The following is a 17,260-nucleotide window of genomic DNA, read 5'->3' on the forward strand; positions in this document are numbered from 1 at the left end:
CCTCTCATTTACATACTGCAATCTCCTACAGAACCTTGTTTTATTAAAGTGAGCACATCCTGTCTCACAGCATCATGGAATTCCCACAACACCTTTACATTTCAGGCCCTGCACAGACTACACACCTACTAAACACTGCTCTGTTTGTGCATACTCTGTGTTTTGCTTTGTGTTTTCACAAAATCTATTCAAGTTTCAAGTTTATTGTCATTGCACTCATATACATGGTATATTGTAACGAAATGCTATTTAGCTAGCTCTCGGACATAAGTAGTACAAAGAGGAAAAAAAACAACAACAATACAATTGTGTAGCAAAAGAAAGTCAGAGACAACAGGCAGTGTGCAAAAAACAACAACAGACGATGTGCAAAAAAAACAACAACAGGCAATGTGCAAAACAACAAAAAGGTAACAGGTTATGTGCACAAATATGCATGAACAGAATAAAATAAAGGGATAGAAATTATGGGGAGTGAGCTTTTGACATGTATGGTAGAGGTAGATTTTCAATGTGTGTTTGGGTTTTTGGTAAGAAAGAAAGGAAGAAGGCACTGTGAGGTTCAGATCATAGGTGAGAGGTGAGGTGAGAGTGAGAGTGAGAGAGGCTGGGAATTTAACAGTTTGATAGTGTGGGGGTAAAGTCTCTGAGTCTGGTAGTCCGGGCCCGAATGCTACGGTACTGTTTTCCAGATGGTAGCAGATCATAAAGTCTGTAGCTGGGGTGTGTGGGGTCTTTGATTATGCTTAGAGCTTTCCTCAAGCACCGCCTGTTATAAATGTCCTGGATAGATGGGAGGGTAACCCCAGTGATGGACTGGGCAGTTTTCACCACCCGCTGTAGGGCTTTGCGGTCAGCAGCACTGCAGTTGCCATACCACACTGTGATGCAGCCTGTCAGTGTGCTTTCTGTAGTGCATCTGTAAAAGTTAGTGAGGATCTGGGGACATATCTTAGCCTTCTTCAACCGTCTTAGGAAGTACAGGTGCTGTTGCGCTTTCTTGATCAGACAGGTGGTGTTGAGAGACAATGTGAGGTCCTAGGTGATATGGACAGCAAGGAATTTAAAGTTACTGACCCTTTCCACTTCAGTCCTGTTGATGTGGATAGGGGCATGTCCGGTTTGCAGTTTCCTGAAATCAACGATCAGCTCCTTGGTTTTGCTGACGTTGAGGGTGAGGTTGTTGTCAAAACACCATGTTGTAAGGAGATTGACCTCCTCCCTGTAGGCCCTCTCATCATTGTCTGTGATCAGACCTACAACTGTGGTGTCATCGGCAAACTTGATGATAGAGTTGTGGTTTCCAAGCCTGACAGCCTGTGGTCTGCCTGTCAGAAAGTCCCGAATCCAGTTGCAGAGGGTGGTGTTGAGACCCAGTGCACTGAGGTTCTTGACTAGTTTCTCTGGGATGATAGTGTTAAGAGCTGAGCTGTAGTCGATGAATAGTAGTCTTGTGTATGTGTTCTTTTTGTCCAGATGGGATAGTGCCGTGTGTGTGGCAATGGAGATTGCGTCATCTGCGGATCTGTTGGACCGGTAGGCAAACTGGTATGGGTCCACTGTGTTTGGGAAGGTGTCCTTAATGTGCTTCATGACCAGCCTCTCGAAGCACTTCATGATGACAGGTGTTAGTGCCACTGGTCGGTAGTCATTAAGACATGTCACTGTGGTTTTCTTTGGTATTGGGATGATGGTTGCCAGTAGTGCTGACAAACCAAACGTTTTAAAACTACTACTCTTATGAATACTCTATGGTGCTATAAGAACATACTCAGACCATTGTAGAAGAGAGATTCCAATCCCCTTAAATGAGTAATTTATAGAGAACAACATCCCTGTGCTGAGAGAGCATGTGCATAGCAGAGAACCAACACTATGCCAGTCTCTCATGCTTGATTGTGTCTCCAGTGTTCTCCTGCCTTGATAGACTGATTGTTCCTTTAAGCTTTTGCTGACATTTTTGGGAATGGGGAAATAATAGCACCAGTTAGGAATGACAGAGAGGATCATACAGTGATATACAGAGGAATGCTGCTGACACAGGAACATGGCTGTCCAAAGCAGAGTTGTCAGTCCCTGTGGGCTCTCCAGTGTTTCTCTAAAGGCTCCAAACCTCTGTTTCATTACTGCAATGCTGTGGGTCAAGATATCAATGTACGCAAGGGCATTTACTATGGATGGGAAACTGCTACTGCACATGCATCATATCAAAGCATTCTATTTGACTGTGGTGGTTGCTGGCAGGGAATGGGTTAATTCAATTAAAACAGATTAGAGCTCTACAAAGTGAAGTAATTCAAAGCCCTATTTTACATCTGAAATTCATGTATTCAGTTCATCAGCTCTGTACATTCCAAATCCTCTTTTCTTTAAACCAGTCCCTTGGCTTAAATTCTTACAGATCATACATAATTTGGAAAAATTTTGAAAATTGAATTATGAATCTATCAGATGATGGATCAGGCTCTGTACTTCACTATATTGCTTCCTGAATTGCATGGAGATTGCTATTGGAACAGGCCTTTGACAGAAATTGCTGACAGTCCCTCTGATGATTTTTTAGGGTGTTAATCTACAAACCTCGGTCTAAATCGAATTTGTGTAGTTTTCAATTCATATTAGCATGAAGTGTGGTTTCTTTAATAATCCACAGAGTTTACCAAACACATTTGCTTCACTGAGTATCCTAACTGTGCTGTCAGATATGCTTAACAGAAGCATGCTGTGGACACTTGATCAGTTTTCTCTGAGTCTCTCCCTCCACTCTACGTAATGTAGGTTCCCTACTGCCCTCTTGAAGACTATCCTTCAGATACTGTATCTCAGGAAAAGACAGTGACAAGAATGAACATGGAGAATGCAGCACTGGGGGATGACAGCAGTGACATGGCAGCACAGCCTCAGGTTAAATTTGTCAGCTTTATTCTACTGGGACCACTTTGCATTACGAAACTCAGCTACTGTCTATTTGTGCACAGGCACAATTGTCAGATCCAGTACTGTATGTTTTATTCCCTGCACCCTGGGTATAGGGTGTTTTAGTATTAGTTCTATATACTGTACAGGGGGTGGACAAAATAATGGAAACACCTAACGTATAATTGACTTTTATTTTAAAGTAACTAAATCACAATTTAAAAGAATTCTACATATGTGTTTGCACGTATTTACACATTTATTTCAATACTAATTACCAATTTGTTTCCACAATAAAAGACATCTTAAAATCAACACTTTAATATGTGTTTCTAAAGCACCATGAGATATCGAACAGATTTATAAAGGGGTTAAATAGTTGGCGGCCAAATTGCAGTCACAGAAATTGCTAAATTATTTAATGTGTCAAGGGGAACAGTGTAAAAAAATCATAATGCCAGATGCCATACAAGGGAAAACCGCATCAGGAAACAGGAACATTGGTTGCAAGTCAGAGCTCAATGACAGAGAAAACAAAGTTTAACAGGTCAGTGTCATGACAGCGTCCTTTGGCTAGCTGTTGACCTGGAAAACCGTCTCATTTCCACGAGGGCTTACGGTTTTCAGGTGTATGCTGCTGTCACTGGGTCCCCTTTTTCGTGATCCGTGTTAATTAGCAATTTTGTACTTATTACGCAATTCCCAGTTTTCTGTTTAATGCCGAGGCACCGTTTTTTTTCACTTCACCCCGGGTTTTCACCGGCCCTGCTGCTTCCACTCTCTACATACTGTATCTCTGGTGAGCAAGACAGCACTTCACTCTGTGCAGAAGCTGTAGCCTAGACTGCTATTCTAACCTGTGTGTTCCCCTTTTTTCAGGAGGTTCGTTATTCGGTTTCTCCGTACCCAAGGCTCCTTTTTTTCTGACCCACAGGCTGTGCGTCGGTTTGTAACCTCATGTCTCCACTAGGCTCTGCGCAGCAGTTTTCAGCCTGAAGCCTGCCCTTCAAATCTGTTTGTACCCCTGTCTCAGGAGGCTCTCTAGTTTCTCCCATACCCAAGGCTCCCTCCAACCGGTGGACTGTTTTTGGCAGCAGTGTTTTACTCTGGCTCAGCTCTCAGCATTGCCTGGTGCATCAGCTTCAGCTCCAAGCCTGCTTTCAGCATCACCCAGCATGCCATCCTTAGCTCCTAAACTGCTCTCTGCATTGCTTGAGGCAGCAGTCAGATTCTATCCTGCACTACATTCCACACTTGCTCTTACACGCCAACCCTCGAGTTTGCTGACCTGCACCTTTGGCAGTCCTGAGGGCTACCCTTCCAAGCACTTTCTGTTCCATTTTCAGGGGTCTTGCTATTTGGTTTCTTTCCATACCTGAGACTCCCTTTTTCAATCAATGGGCTGTGTTTAGCAGCGTCTTTTCTTCAGGGATGCAGTTAATCTGGCTTTTCCTAGGATTGTCGTTCATACCCATTACTGGCTGTCAGGGCTTAATCAGTTAATTAATTATTTCATTATCACCTTTCACTTTTCACTCTCTGGTCTCTTGCGCTTGGGTCTGAAAAATCACCACTCAAATGGCTGGATACAGCCACAACATTACAGTAAGTTGCTAACAATGACAAAACAACAGTCTCAAAGATGACCACAAAACTGAGTCTACACTGCCATCACCCAGTTTCAACAAAATATGTATGTTGTGAGCTTCATAAAGTTTATATTTGTGGTAGGAAACCACTTGTAACCAATAGTTCAGGTGGGTAGCTGCGTCAGCATGCGTAGGCTGCAAAGGAACAAGTAATAGGTTTATTCCATGCTGAAAAAAAGAAGAGAGAAAACACAACGTTTTGGCCGTGGAGCCTTCTTCAGGTGTGAGAGAGACAAGGCATTGGGCAAAGGTAAAGTAGCGGGAGAACAAAGGCTGGGAGGGAGGAGGAGTGAGAGCAGGGGACAGAAAGAGAGGCCAATCAAGAGGTGTGAAGTCAGAATAGGTGTAGAGAGGTGTGAAATGAAACTTCCAATGAATGGAGAAAATTTAAAAGAAGAGTAGCCTGTCGTTAAGAGAAGGGGGAATGTGTGATCCTAGCTGCAGGATAAGTTTGGTTTCGGTAGTCTTTCTGATGTATGAGTTCGGAAAACCGTCTTTGAGAACACAGACGGAGAGATTAGAGTGGTCGTGGCCGTTAGAGGTGAAATGAGAAACAATGGGCTTGGAGAGATCTTTAATCTTCACAGCCCTGACATATTCTCTGAAGCGGTCTCCGAGTCTCCTTCCTGTTTCTCCAATGTAGATGGCTGAGCATTTACTGCAAGAGATACAGTAAATAAGGTTGCTGGAGGTACAAGATGCCATCTGGGTGATGCGGAATTGTCCTGAGGGGCCTTGAATGAGTGTGGTGTTGGATGTATACTTGCAGGTGAAACAGCAAGCTGTTTTCTCTAATGAATGATCTAAACAGAGCAAAATGAAACTTCATGGCACAGTGTTATGGACAGTGTTTTTTATATTTGTTAAAGAGTTTTTCATTGACTTGTAATATCATTGATTTTAGAAGAAAATATATTAGAAAAAAATGAAATCCTTTTTAGTGTGTGCTAGGCTCAGTAATGACTTTATGGGATTGGGTTTTCTCAAAACAATGTGAAAGTTATGCATAAAGGAAACAGAAACTCTGAACCAGCATCAGTTTATACTGTATTCCTCTGTCATTATTGAATGGGTGGGCTAAGCTTGCAGCAAGTTTACTCCTTGAATAGGGACTCATTTGCTCAGGGTACAAGTTCAACAATATGGTTGGAGATTACAGCTCAAGAGGGTAATTTTGCAGACATAGTATTCTCAGTCTGTGTGTGTTTGCACATCAATGGCTGCACGTACTGTATGTAAGCCCATGTTCTCATGCTGCACTGCTGTGGCCCCCTGCCCTGATCCAGACCAGCTGAGTGCAAGGAGCAGCTGAAGGATGGGCTGCTATTAAAAGAACTCTGGTGCAACAGGCTGATAAAACTCAAAGAGGATCCACTTGCAGCATTTCTTTCTGAAGCTAAAAACCGTATTTAATGTTCAAAGCCGAAAGAAAATCCACTTACACGCTAGCATAGACGTGTGGAGATTGTCAAGTGTGTCTGCTTATTGCTGAAGCCTTTCTCGTCACCATAATATTAATGCCTTGTTAAAACAGGTGGTTGTCGCAACAAGGGGGACAAGGCAGTCAGGGCTCTCATTATGTTCTTTTAGGAGATTCGTTATCAGAAATGTACTTTCCTTTTCGAGACCAATACATAAATACAGTATTAATTTTATATTTCAGTGCCAAACTGCTCTCTGTGCAGCTTCTGTTAGACTTTGGAGCTATGTAAATCAAGAACCCTTCTTCATTTTACACAGATTATGAATCTCTTCGCTGCCATTAAAAAAAAAAAACACACAATAAATGCACCAACACATTTGCAATCTGTTTCAGAAAAGAGGAGCATTCTTCACTCTAAGCACCCATCTGCTCTGTATCCTTGACGCAAGCAGAGAGGAGATAGGAACTTGAATGAAAGCCATTTTCTGTGTCTCTGTGTCTGCCTAAGTGTTTGAAACAAACAGCTCCAGTCCAGCAGCATCAGCAGGTGTATTGTCAGCCCTGATACTTACCCCAGAGAGGGCAGTTTCAGTGCACACTGCTCTGAGACTGACATGCCTGCTGATCCCAAGCCGCTTTATTTCCGTGCCAGTCCCCTGTAATGTGAGTGTTCACACCTGCCAGAGTGTCTTTCATTGCAGTTGCAGATGAATATGGCACTTGTAAACTTACAGTAGTTGACCTACTGTATTTAAACAACTGTATCAGGAAACAACTTGCGTCATGGAGCAATTAAATGGTTTTACACATGCATGTAGGACTATGAGGAACAGCAATGGTACATGTCTGAAAGCACAAAATGACTGATGTCCAGAAGAAGATGGTTGATGATAGGCCAGCAAATTTTATAATTACTTTTATAAGCATGGAAAACCATTTGAGAATATCACATTTGAAAAAACTCATGCACTTAAAATCTTCTTTTGTTTATTGTAATTAAATTTGTGGTTCAAACACTCCATTATGAGATGTGCTCTTTATACAAAACATGCAAATTTGTTCTGTTTTGCTGTAACTGAAATAATTGAATGCCTACTAACTGATTAATATTTTAAGTAGTGACACCAAGGTGTAAAAAGCAGTTTCATAATAAATGTATAATGTAAAAATGTATGTTGAGCTTATTAGGTGAGAAAACTGGCGAGGCCATTCTGAGATGGAGCAAGCATTGGGCTCAGAGAGAAATTAGTATGTGTGAAAGGAAAAATCAAGAGCAGCTCAAGATACAAGTGAAACCCTTGAAGGGGTTGAATTCTAGGGCAGTTTGTTCCACAGGTTAAAAACAAGCCCTTGCCTTATTCTCTCCTGTACCTTGTGGAATCTCCCAGAATGAGCTTTCATGCATTGTGCAAAGCAGCCTTTACACAACAAAGCATTAGTAATCTGATAAATAATGGCCATAACCACCAGCAACAAGAATTCCTTATCATTAGTCCTACTAGTGTGAATACAACATGTGTTACTTGTGATGACGTGTTAACTATCCACAAATTAATATATGTAGCTTATTTAAATAAATATTTAGCTTTGGTTATGTTGAAGCACTAATGCACTGCACATTTCATCATTAATTCATACCATAAAATGGGATGCAGTCCTAATAAATACAGGCACTTAAGCAATTTACACCATTCCTAAGTATTGAGTATGCCTCAAGAGTACAGAGCGATATGATCTTGTTTCATCTTGTCTGTTAGCATCCCCCCTGGCCTTCTTCCTCTGGAGTTCAGATCTTGTCTCTGTAGCAATATCTCAATGTCAAAACATCATTAACAAAATCATTAAGGTGTTCATCTGCAGGATAGTCTCTTAAATCCCAGGATAGGAGGGAAAGGATTTTGGTGAAATTAAAAAAAGAAAATATTGAAGTGTCAAATTGAAGAGCTGGATTTGCATATTGCCTTCTAAATTGCTTAAAAGCATCATTTCAGAGGAAAGTTCTTATCTCTTCCTGAGGATTGTGAGTATTGTGTTAATATTTTATCATATAAACAGTGAAAACATACAAGGTGTCATGAATAATACCTCCTGATGGGTCTCACATTATCTAGAACATCTTATAATTGTTTATGTTAGCGGACCTAATGGTTAGTGACATTTGTTGACAGATTCACTGTCAATATAAGCTTAGCTGCCTGCTTTCATAATATACATTTTGTCCAATGTTCACTAACTGTTTCTAAAAACATGTGAGGCAGAAAATATAACAGCATCATAATAATGATGAAACTGCATTTATAGTCATGACTGCTTCCTTACAGTGTATGGCTAAGTGAGAAGTCCAGTACTGATCTTGTATTTCCTTTGAAGAATGTGTGGAAAAGAGAGGGGTGAACCATTAAGGAAATGGGACCATAATATGGCAAGTTTTGAAGAATGTTTTGAAAATTTACTGGTGAAGTCCAAAGAAGAGCTACTGTTTTAAGTGGGAAGGAATGAGAGAGTTAAAGAGAAGTAGAATGGAACAAGATAGAGATTAATTCAGTAGAGAATGAATCACAAAACGTCAGATAATTTCCTTGTAACATTAGACACTCATCCCAGGATTAAGTACAGTACATGAAACATGTATGCAATCCTCATTGCAATTGAGGATAAATACATAGGGAAATATTCTTCATTACAACAGCAACAAAACAGTAAAGATGAACTCAAATAAATCTGAAAATAAAGATGAACTGCCTAAAATCTGTGTGTATCTACTTAGTGTAGATGATGAAAGATAGTATTTCATTCAGTTTTTTCCAATGAAGAAAAGAACATGCTTCAGGCTCAGACAAAAAGACAAAGTCCCATATTAAGAAGTGTTATAAATTGACTGCTTAAACACTTTTTTCCAGTAGTCACTCAGGTACTGCTGCATGACTACAAAGGTACTACCCAAAATTGCTAATGTAGCCCCCATTCATTAAAAGGGGTACAAAACTGAATAAGTAAATCAGAACAATAATTATGGAAACACCAGAAGAAGGCTCCACAGCCGAAATGTGTTTGTTTTCTTCTCTTTTCAGGATGGAATAAACCTTTACTTGTTCCTTTGCAGCCTATGCATACTGACGCAGCTACCTACTTGAACTACTTCAGACCAATAATTATTACATGTAAGGTTATGGAAAATATGATTAGAACAAGACTAGAGAATCAACTGTTTGGCAGTAGGACTCTAGAGGATACATAACGTGTGTACTGCAGGTCTTGTGTAATCATCTTGTTAGAGTTCTTTGAATAAGCAAAAACAGTCATTGACACAGAGTATATGATATGATACAGATTTTCCAAGACCTTCGATAAACTTTCTCATAAATGATTAGTTCTTAAATTGCAGACAGTAGGAATGCATTCAAATCCATGCATTTGGAAGAAATGGTTAAGATATAGAAAATGTACAGTATACTACAGGATGACCATTATATACAGTCTACAGTATATCACTGCTCTTCTTGAGTAATATAAGTGAAGTAGACTCTGACATCATTAATAAACATTTATATTTTTAAGATAATACCAGAATAGAAGGATTAGTACACACTGTAGAAGCTAGAAAGTAAATTTAAAAGACCTTAGATAAAATTGAAGACTGAGAAAACACCTGACAGGTGAATATATTTAAGTAAACAATTGAAGAGTGTTACATGCAGATAAAACAAATGAAAGTATAAAAAGATAAGAAAAGATAAACTACCTATGAAAAAGATTTTCTATATTAACACATCATTTTAATGCTCTAGATGGTCTGGATAAACAATAAAAATATCAAGCAGAATATTAAGATCTATAGTTAAAAGTCTTCCAAATGTCCAGTAAGATCTCTTTTATAATATTACTGTGTGCAATGTTGGTCATCAATGTACTGAAACAGGTATTGCTGATCTGGAATCAGATCAGACCATGAGGGAACCTGATTAAAGTATTCAAAATCCCTAAAGGTATTGGCAAAGTCATCCAATAGGATTTCTTTGGAATCTATAGTGTAAAGTGAACCAGAGGACAGAAGTGCATTTAAAACTGTTAGTACAGGGTACAGTGTCTTTACACAAAGGGTTGTGGGAAATTCTGGAAAAAGCCATATTGCTGAAGCTGGTTCCTTGCTTCCTTCAATAAATAAATGGATTAGATACATTGATTGCTACTGAAAATCAAACGAGAAGGGCTGAATGACCTCCACTTGTCTGCTTTCTTATATTGTTTTGTAATTTAATACTTCAGAATACAGTATATATACTGATTTTATGTTTTTTACTGTTAGAAACTAATTTCAGTTAGACAGCATAGGTCTTATTGCAGCTTTAGAAAGACTTCAACAATCTATTTTACCCTTGAAAGCAATAAAATACAGTCCAGCCTCCCAGCAATCTCAAAGACCAGTTTCTTGTAAGACCAGCCCAGATCTTTAATGCAGATAATATTTCCACCCTGTGACCGTATGTTTACTTAAATTACTCTTGCAGTCCTTACTCTGAGGAATCATAGCACAGCTATGAGACATATGAGACTACTACTCACTAGATGCAGCTAACAACCACTCCGGGTAGGAGCTGTTCTTTAAAATATGTTTTAGACTGAATTGTACTGTTCATTATTTGTTCTAACGTTTATTGTAAGGACACCACATAGAATGCCAGTCCTTCAGTACTTCTGTTTTTAGACATCAATGTGTTTGATATTAACAAGGTGTTTATAGCTTACCATAGTTCATAAAAACCAACAACGCTGGTTATTGAAAAATATATTAATGACAAGTTGAAATTATCAATGCAGAGCTTGGAGTTAGCTGTCCTTAACGGCCAATGTACCCTTAACCATTTCTCTGAATATTGTTTTTTGTCAACATAATCTTCTTTAAAAAGTGTGGCACCTACAGGTATTATTTAAAACCAACAAAGATTATTAGAATTGTGTTGATTGAACAATGGAATCTGTTTTTTCAGTTATAAGGACAATCTGAGAACATCACTGCACATTTTAGTTTATTTGATGGTTCTGACTTAAGGTGATGCATGTTTATCTACAAAAGGTAATTAAACTACAATATATTTTTCTTTTGAGCACATTCAATTCTGTAGCTTGAGTAGAAAGATTTGGTTTAATTAAGGAAGAAGTTAATGTACACTTACAGGGTGGTATTAAGTTACCACAGAGCCCAAACCTCTATCAATCTATCAATGGCAAAAAACAGTATTAAGCTGTAATTACTATACATAAATCAGCCTGGATAATAAAAATAAAAAAGACACAAGATAACTTTGTTTTCTATAATTGCCTGTCTAGGATGTATGGTGTTCCTTTAGTTTATTTCACGTATATGACAGTCACTACTAGACATGGGCCTAATGACCTTGTCTCATTTGCACCCTTTTTGGCTCGTATGCTGTTATGATCAGTAATTCAGCAAATATATGGAATTTGTATTAGTGCACCAATAGAAATACTTGTATGGATGATTTTACATTGTCATAACTGAACAAGTTGCAGTTGTAATAAAACATACTTTTCAATTTGTTATATCACACAGCAGTCAGGGAAATAAAAAAAAGGATGTAAAAAGGACAGATGTGATTTAATTAAAATTGTTAACAATGTTTTGTTGTCAGTGTTGGTACTGTTCTAATGAGCAAATACAAAAATCTAATCAAAAAGCACTAGATCTCACCTGGGAATTATGATGTCAGCAGATGTGTGTCCGGTTTCAATGATATATATCAGTTTAAAACATTTTAAGGAAGGAACTCACAAATAACACTGCTGTGAGAAATGTTGTAGGGTAAAGTGGTGACTAACTACTGTTAATTTCAAGCCTCATCAGGGTGCTGTGCAACGATTGTCAATTCTACATTTGTTTTTTAATTCCATAAATTTAGTAATGTTGCTTCTCAGATGTTGGGTTTACATATCATGGGTATGCAGAGAACATGACTTATGTATTTTCGGTTGACCTGCAGTACCTGCTTCTGTAGTTGGCAGCAGAAACAGCACCATCACACAAAGCTTTCAGCAGAACAGACATGCTATTCCTTGGCCTTTACAACATGGCTGAGTTGTTTGTTCCTTTAGCCATGACTTTTTGCGTGAAGAACTCCTATTTTCAGTTTTAAATGCACCTGTATTTAATTTCTCTTCTAAATTGACCTGTATTTAATTTCTGCTCTCATTGTCCATTGGTTTGACTTGGTCTGAAGTGTTTCAAGTTTTTTAACCAGGTCCTAATAATTTCCTGAATAAGATACAATAGCACTGTCATTACCAAAGTGTGTGTTATAATGATCCCTGAATTGTTTGATCATTGTGAAATAAATCTGTGATGAGCAATTATAGGACTATGAGCATATTGTTCTCATTACATTGTTTATTGTGTTGTCTCACTGTCCATTTCGAAGATTACATGTCTATAGCAAGCTGCTACTGTTGAAGAGATGAGTGCAACACATTTCATGTTATTTTTAATTTGTCTCCTGTACATTTCAGTGAAAGATCGTGTTCAATGCCATTGGCATTGGCTTCAGAAACACCACAGGGGACAAAATTGTTGTTTTTTTCTATTAAAGACTATTTCTTGTTTAAGTGACTGAAATTCAGTTTTTCAGCTAGTCTGTTGGTTAGCAAGTTACTTTTGGTTATTAGTGTTCCAGAACATAAAGGTCTAATGAAACAGTCAAATCTACAAGGAAATCAAGAAATTAACCAGATTTTCCTTAAGTACCAAGTTTGTTCTTTTTGTTTTAGATTTTAGCTCAGTGCTTGTCATGTATCAGCCCAGGAAGACTGAAGATGTGTGGGTGTCTTCCTGTCTGTCTTATATTCTCTGTCCCTAATGGCAGCAATATCACCCTGCAACTCACAACTGGCAACCCACTGAAACCAAACAGGTGTGAGCCTGGTCAGTACCTGGATGTGAGACCTCCTGGGAAAAACTAAGGTTGCTGCTGGAGGAGGTGTTAGTGGGGACAGCAGGGTGTGCTCACCCTGTGGTCTATGTGGGTCTTATACTGTACACTATACTGTAAAAAGGCCCAGTCCTTCGGATGAGACGTAAAACTGAGGTCCTGACTCTAGGTGGTATTTAAAAATCCCAGGGCATTTCTTAAAAAAGAGTAGGGGTGTAACCCCGGCATCCTGGCCAAATTTCCCTTTGGCCCTTACCAATCATGGCCTCCAAATAATCCCCATGTATGAATTGGCTTCATTACTCTGTTCTCCTCCCCATTAATGGCTGATGTGTGGTGAGCGTTCTGGTGCACTATGGCTGCCGTCGCATCATCCAGGTGGATGCTGCACATTGGTGGTGTTAGATAGATAGATAATACTTTATTAATCCCGTAGGGAAATTGATGAATTGTGTGGAGGGGAGTCCCCATTACCTGTAAAGTGCTTTGAGTGGTGTCCAGAAAAGCACTATATAAATGTAAGCAATTATTAATTATTATTATAACACGAATAGTATCGAACTCACCTTAATGGGGGGGTCTGGACAGAAGAGCTTGGGCACAGTGAGACTGTTGAATGCATCAGTGATGAGACCCTCTCTGTAGAGGTTATCTGGGCAAGGCTGAGATTTAGTGTGGGTTTGCTTTCATGGGGTGGCTATAATCTTGAGACCAGAGCATCCCAGAAGGGAAAGAGTCTATAATGGAAAGTCTTCCGACTTGTCAGATACTAAAGGCTTATGAATGAACTAGAAAGAAAGGACATGGGCTTTCCATAGCTGCCAGTCGAGGATTATGAAAAGAGCGGAAAATCAATTGTCTGATCATAAAATAGGGTTTGGCTATAAGTATTCAGTGTATTGGTTAACATAATCATGTGTGTTCCGTATTAAAATATGCACTTTTGCTATATCACCATTCTTCATGGGCTTCTGCATAAGGCTCTGCATGGTACACAAGTGTAATCCTCCTGAATATGCTTACTCTTTGTCACTTTGTATAATACATTATTTCTTAAGCAAATCTGTTTATTTTAAAATGGGAAGGTTTTGTGTTAGTCATTCTAATGAATGTAATTAGTGGGGAACTGATAACAATATCCACATGGTATCCTTTGTGTTGTGCCAGTCAACAGTCACAGTGTAATTGCTCTATGCCCTTTCCTTGGACTCCCTTCAAGTCATTGTCTCTCTGCTCTTACACCTGCGCCCACAGAGCTGGCTTCCTGGTTTTCTGGTAGGCACTGCACTTGGGCACTCATCTTCATCTCATCTCTGCAGCACCCAGATGGCTCTCTGCAAGAGTGCATGTCAGTGATGAATAATAGATTATAAATAGTGCTCCCATCTGTCACCATGTTGCGCTTTCCAGGGCCAGCGTCAGAATAAGAGCAGCAAGGGTTCTGTAGGAGCACTTCCTCAAAACAGAAGGCTAATGCTGTTATGTCGTCAAGACAGACCATGAACGCAGCAACCAGGCTGGATGTAACTATCCGCTCTGTAGTGGGAACAAAAACATTAACAGGGCAGTCATTGGGAAGTACATTCAATTTCTAGACAGTACAAGTGTTGGCATTGTGAAATGTTGGCTTTGTGAAAAAACATCATAGTCAAAGCTTTCCATCTTCTTTAAATCTCTGAGATCATTAGAGAATGGAATGGTCTTCTAAGATTGTGTAGCTGTAGCAGAATGGCTGACCTTTAATTGCACCAACATTACATCATAACAGACATGTTTCATCTTCAAGACCATTGGGCTCCAGTTCTGTCAGCTAAAAAGCATCAAAAGCCCTTATACTGTATATGAAAGAAGGCAAAGAAACAGTGCGGCTCTCAGTGTCTACAGTATATAAGGGTTATACCTCTAATATTTAACAATTAGTCATTTAAAAGGCACTCCTACTCAAAGTGATAAAACATAGTGGGGTGATCAATGTCTTCAAGAAGAAATTACTCACCGCAGAAGGTAATAATAATAATAATAATAGCGCTTTTCTGGACACTCCACTCAAAGCGTTTTACAGGTAATGGGGACTCCCCTCAACCACCACCAATGTGCAGTCCCACCTGGATGATGCGACGGCAGCTATAGTGCGCCAGAACGCTCACCCCACATCAGCTATTAGTGGGGAGGAGAGCAGAGTAATGAAGCCAATTCATAGAGGGGGATTATTAGGAGGCCATGATTGGTAAGGGCCAATGGGAAATTTGGCCAGGATGCCGGGATTACACCCCTACTCTTATCGAGAAACACCCTGGGATTTTTAAATACCACAGAGAGTCAGGACCTCGGTTTAACGTCTCATCCGAAGGACGGCACCTGTTTACAGTATAGTGTCCCCATCACTATACTGGGTCATTAGGACCCACTTAGACCACAGGGTGAGCAGCTAAGTACCCATTGCAAATCTATTTTCAGATACACACCTCTGTGTTCTATAGCGTCCTGCCTCAACAGCTATTAGAGAACATCAGCTATGAGAGAACCAAATGAATGCGCAGCTGGAGTAAAGGTCTGGGGTCAGTACTGCCTCACACCTAAATGAGTCTGACCAGCTGAACGTATCACTTAGTGATTTGTTGAAGACAGAAGGCATCTCATATCTTTTGTTAATAATATACTGTAGATGCTATGGCATGGCAATAAAAATTTGGAAAGATGGTGCTCCACTGCTGGCCACTACCTGACCAGTCAGACTAGCAAGCTGATTGGAGAGGAAGGAGAGTAAGCTCCACATTTCCTGCCCACTACAAGGACAGATAAGAGATAAGATAAGATCACTTTGTTGGCCATATGCAATTTCTTGCATTAAGAATTTGTCTTTTTGCCTTTGATTTAATTTCTACACTTTTAATCCTACCTTCCTATTTTCTTTTTCTTTTCATTTCTGATTTACATTGTCTTTTTATTTTTTTGATTTTATTACTATAGTTATATTGTTATAGCATATACCATATTTTATTTATAAGTGCTTTTCAAAACTCGAAGGAGTGTACGTAATAGTGTATAATACATCAGTATAAAAGTAAAATAATACAGTAGAGCATAGATGAGGACAGTAAATGAACCCAATTTAACCAACAGTACGAAACAATTATACATTACAAGCTTTAGTGAAAGGAAAGGTCTTTGCAAATGTCAAGTGTTTGAAAATGTCTAATAGACCGTCTCACCCTTTACTTTATGTGCAGCCTGATCCCCATGTCAGTAAGAAGGACAGAATCGGAAGACATAAGGTTAAGGCCTGGTCTATACTCATGCAATAAGTCATAAGTACCTTAGTACCGCACTACAAAAGGTCTTGATATAATAAAGTGATGTATTAATATTTCAGAGTCAGACAGACAGAACAAGAATCTCAACTGAGCAGTGTTTCACATATGGAAGACAGATGACATTGTGATGTCTGTAACATGCTTTTGAAATGCTGACACAGGGTCAAAAGTAACACCAAGAATTATAACTTCAGTTGAGGGTTTGATTTCAGCACTGTCAACCACAACACTGAAGTCATCAGCTGTACGAAACTGATGTTGAAAGCCTATGAGCATAGCCTAAGCCTGTTCACAGTTTAGAGTAAGAAAGAAGTTTGTTTCAGAAATCAGTCATGAACCTGTAAAGTGCAGACACTACAGCCATAGTGGGAGCAGAATACCTTCTGAAGGGAATGCCTTTACTCAGCATTCAGAGCCATAGTTGTAGATTTGGGCTGTATAACAAACCAAAGTAGAACAACCATGATGGTCAATAACCTGAAGAAAAGGAAACATGTAAAGACAGTTGGGACCCCACAGCCAAAGATTTATAAGTTGGCTCCTGGAAGCCAAATAGAAACCTAACTAACAAAGGGGAATAACAGTAATCCCTAGGTATCTTTCCATCCATTCAGTTGTGGTAATTTACAGTATTAAAAACTGTACTTAAGTCTAAAAGGAAGAGAATATTTAGTGACCTGAAGGGAGAAAAACATCAAGCAATTAATTAATTAACTTAACAAGGGCTGATTCAGTGGTCTTTCTCTGTCTAAACTCCAATGGGAAAGGTTCAGAGAACTAATTAGATGAAACTGTAATTGAGCTGCAGCTCCATTCCAGTATATTTGAGAGAAAAGACTAATTTGAAATCAGAAATTACTTTTTTAAAATATAAGGGTTCTGGCCAGGTTTTTTTTTATCACAGGTGTGATAGCACTCAGCTAAACAAAATCTCAACTGACAGTCTCATATTTTATCTTTTGTCAAATTCTGCTTATTCTTTGCTTCTTTGCCAATTTGCTTTAATATAGGACTTCT

At 39.1% G+C, this 17,260-nt stretch overlaps 1 protein-coding gene across 4 annotated transcripts in view; it reads left to right on the forward strand.

The window, feature by feature from the left end:
- LOC102682811 (kazrin) overlaps positions 1-17,260 on the forward strand; it is a 618,046-nt gene that overhangs the window by 129,328 nt on the left and 471,458 nt on the right. The gene's annotated exons all lie outside the window — the stretch shown is intronic.

Source organism: Lepisosteus oculatus, chromosome 25 (genome assembly GCF_040954835.1).
Source record: "Lepisosteus oculatus isolate fLepOcu1 chromosome 25, fLepOcu1.hap2, whole genome shotgun sequence".
Classification (NCBI taxonomy): Eukaryota; Metazoa; Chordata; class Actinopteri; order Semionotiformes; family Lepisosteidae; genus Lepisosteus; species Lepisosteus oculatus.